General features: G+C 40.2%; 1 long non-coding RNA gene across 1 annotated transcript; it reads right to left on the bottom strand.

The window, feature by feature from the left end:
* Positions 1-2,032: 2,032 nt before the first annotated feature.
* On the bottom strand, positions 2,033-3,136 carry LOC134156040 (uncharacterized). The gene is made up of 2 exons (XR_009961811.1): positions 2,652-3,136; positions 2,033-2,335 (listed from the first exon to the last, which is right to left on the bottom strand). It is a non-coding gene; the product is annotated as an uncharacterized LOC134156040 (long non-coding RNA).
* Positions 3,137-3,388: the final 252 nt, after the last annotated feature.

Raw genomic sequence — 3,388 nt, 5'->3', positions numbered from 1 at the left:
TAATAATACGGACCTAATATACAGCAAAGCCAAATGCCCAGTTACAGGGCTTTACGTCTATTTTTAAAAGAGGCCAGTAAGAATTCATGGTTAGAATTATAGGCATCTTGATTTATTTGGCTTAGTTTCCTCTAAGTATCTCTAGACAGTAAACCTCAGTTTTCAGAATATAAAGCAGTTAAGAGTAACAGCTTGCAAGTATTAGATTTTGTACTGCTTTCTGTCTCCTACAGAAAATGCTGAGCCTAATTTCTTTGCCAACATATGACTGAATTGCATACTGTACATGAAATGATTTATTAACATATATTTTCTGAAAGATTGGTCATGTAAATTTGTGTCTCAATATATTGTAGGATAAAGTTCTATCTAGTACATCTGGAACCTTAAGTTTTAGAATTAAATGTTGAATTTTCAGTTATAACAACTCTTTCATATTTTGAATTATTTCAACAAAATACAAATTTGCATACTTTGCAAAGTTATTCTCTCACGTATGTATGTAATTTACTTACATAAGTAATCAATATATGCAAAGTCTGATGGAACAGGTAATCCTGGAAACCATTTCCAAGCAGATGAACAATGAGAACGTTATTAGGAATAGTTAGCATGAATTCACCAAGGGGAAGTCATGCTTGACCAAACTGATAATCTTCTATGACAAAATGGTTTAGAGCTACTGGAGAGAGTCCAGCAAAGGGCCACAAAGGTGATTAAAGGACTGGAACATCTCTCCTATGAGGAAAGGCTGAGAGAGCTGTGACTGTTCTGCCAGGAGAAAAGAAGACTCCAGGGGAATTTTGTCAGTGTATCTAAATACCTTAAGGGAGGGTGCAAAAAAAGACAAAGTCAGGCTCTTTTCAATGATGCCCACAACCTGAAACTTAGTAGGGTCTGTCTTCTTTAAAGAAGAGATTCAGAGCAGCCCTACAGAGAAAGACTTGGGGGTGTTGGTCGATGAGAAAATAAATATGAGCAGGCAGTGTGTGCTTGCAGCCCAGAAAGCCAACCACATCCTGGGCTGCATCAAAAGGAGCGTGACCAGCAGGTCGAAGGAAGTGATCCTGCCCCTCTACTCTGCTCTCCTGAGAACTCACCTGGAGTATTGTGTGCAGTTCTGGTGTCCTCAACTTAAAAAGGACATGGAACTGTTGGTACAAGTCCAGAGAAGGGCCACAGGATGATCAGGGGACTGGAGCACCTCCCGTATGAAGATAGTCTGAGAAAGTTGGGGCTGTTCAGCCTGGAGAAGGCTGCATGGAGACCTCATAGCAGCCTTCCAGTATCTGAAGGGGGCCTATAGGGATGTTGGAGAGGGACTCTTCCTTAGGGACTGTAGTGATAGGACAAGTGCTAATGGGTTAAAACTTAAACAGGGGAAGTTTAGATTGGATATAAGGAAGAAATTCTTTCCTGTTAGGGTGGTGAGCACTGGAATAGGTTGCCCAGGGAGGCTGTGAATGCTCCATCCCTGGCAGTGTTCAAGACCAGGTTGGAGGAGGCCTTGGGTGATATGGTTTAGTGTGAGGTGTCCCTGCCCATGGCAGGGGGCTTGAACATGATGATCTTAAGGTCCTTTCCAACCCTGAATATTCTATGATCCTATGATTCTATGATTCTAAGATTCTAAGATTCTATGATTCTATGAATAGCAGAAAATGCTTTTTTACTGCAAGGGTGACCAAGCATTGACACAGGTTGCCTAGAGACGCTGTGAAGTCTCCATCTTTAGAGTTACTGAAAATCCATCTAGACATGTTCTTGGTCAACTGGCTCTAGGAAATCCTGCTTGAGCAAGTGGTTTGGACCATACGATATCCAGAGGTCCCTACATCAGCTATTGTGTGATTCTGTGACTTACTCACTGTCTGCATAACTAGTGAAATATGTATTTTTACAGAAAATTGATGATACCTGTTCACTTTTACGAAGATGAAGACAAATACAACTATTTAAAGAGAACTAGAGAAGTAGTTAAGTTCACCTTTGTAGGACACACACATTTAGTTTGCAGAGTAGCACTCAAAACTCTATTCACTATATTTATTTCATTTAATCCAGTGCTGGGTAGCTGAAGGACAATTAGATCTCCCTCTACATAAGTAGAAAGCTAGACCTGGCTTTCAGAATCTCCTCAAACATCAAGTACCCTAGCTCCTGAGCATGCTAGTGACCCTTGCCTGGATTTGCTTCAATAGGTCAATATCCTTTTTGCACTGGGGAGCTCAAATCTAGTCTTCCAAGTGCCAAATGGAGGTAAGCAATCACTTCCCTGGACCTTCTGGCATTACTCTGGCTGGTATAGCCCAGGATGCTCAGGTTGATTTCTCCCCTACAAAAACACATTGTAGATTCATGTTTAACTTGTCCACTGGAATCCCAGGTCCTTTTCTGCAAAGAAAACAACAGGTAATAAACAGCTAGCTTGACTTCAAAGCATTAATTTGAAGTCTGCAGTCTCTTCAATTTTTTATCCTCACCATAATCCTTTCCAAACCACTTATCAGTAATTTGGTTTTAAGCATAATGTGGGATACACTCTCATGGTGATTTTACTCCATTGACAAAATTACTCTTAACTTCGGTAGGGCTACCTGTATTATTAGGCACTGTTCATTATGAACAACAAATAGAAATTAAAAACTTACTGGATCTGTGCAAAGTTATGCAGATATTCACAACAATGTGTGAGCAGCAAGACTCAGAGGAAGAAGGCAGAAGTTGCATTCACATTTTCATCACTGTTCACCACAGTGACCTTCATAGCAATTTAGATGGCTGAAGTCAAGGTAGGCTCATCCTGCTCTCACCTGAAGCTGCTGAGAATCATGATGACAAGATAGGCATTCTTTGAGGAGTGAGTCTGAGCTATGTATATTAAGCTTATACACCTCATTGTACTACAGCTACACTAGGGCTAGATCAAGAAGTATGCCTTGCTGTCTTTATGTATTTGGATAATGCAGTCATCTGAATACCTTTGCACTACTTGAATAATATAAACCATTGCAGCAATCATTAGAGGAATCCCTCAAGGACACATTATCACGCTTTTTCTTTAGCTGAATCTTTCTTGTGATTATTCCAGAGAAAGGGAAGGAAATGGATCGTTCAACACCTGAATAGTGTCAGATGGCAATACATAAAACAGCATTCTCAGCATACCCTGCGGATAAGACCACTACTCAAGCAATCTCAGGATCATAATACGAGTTTGTATCCTCATCCCTGTTCTGAGTGCTCTTAAACTAGACAAAGGATGCGGAAATTTGCCATGTACAAAAAGAATAAATGAACCTTAAATACAGCCCTTTGTCTCTTTGATGAATCTGTGTCTCCCTTTGATGCAGATGACAATTACTTGCATACATGAAGATAATATCCC

Source organism: Pezoporus occidentalis, unplaced genomic scaffold (genome assembly GCF_034315485.1).
Source record: "Pezoporus occidentalis ecotype Australia unplaced genomic scaffold, CSIRO_AGI_Poc_V1 ctg81, whole genome shotgun sequence".
Lineage (NCBI taxonomy): Eukaryota > Metazoa > Chordata > Aves > Psittaciformes > Psittacidae > Pezoporus > Pezoporus occidentalis.
Note: the sequence above shows the minus strand (reverse complement) of the source record. Positions and strands in the feature narration are given on the sequence as shown.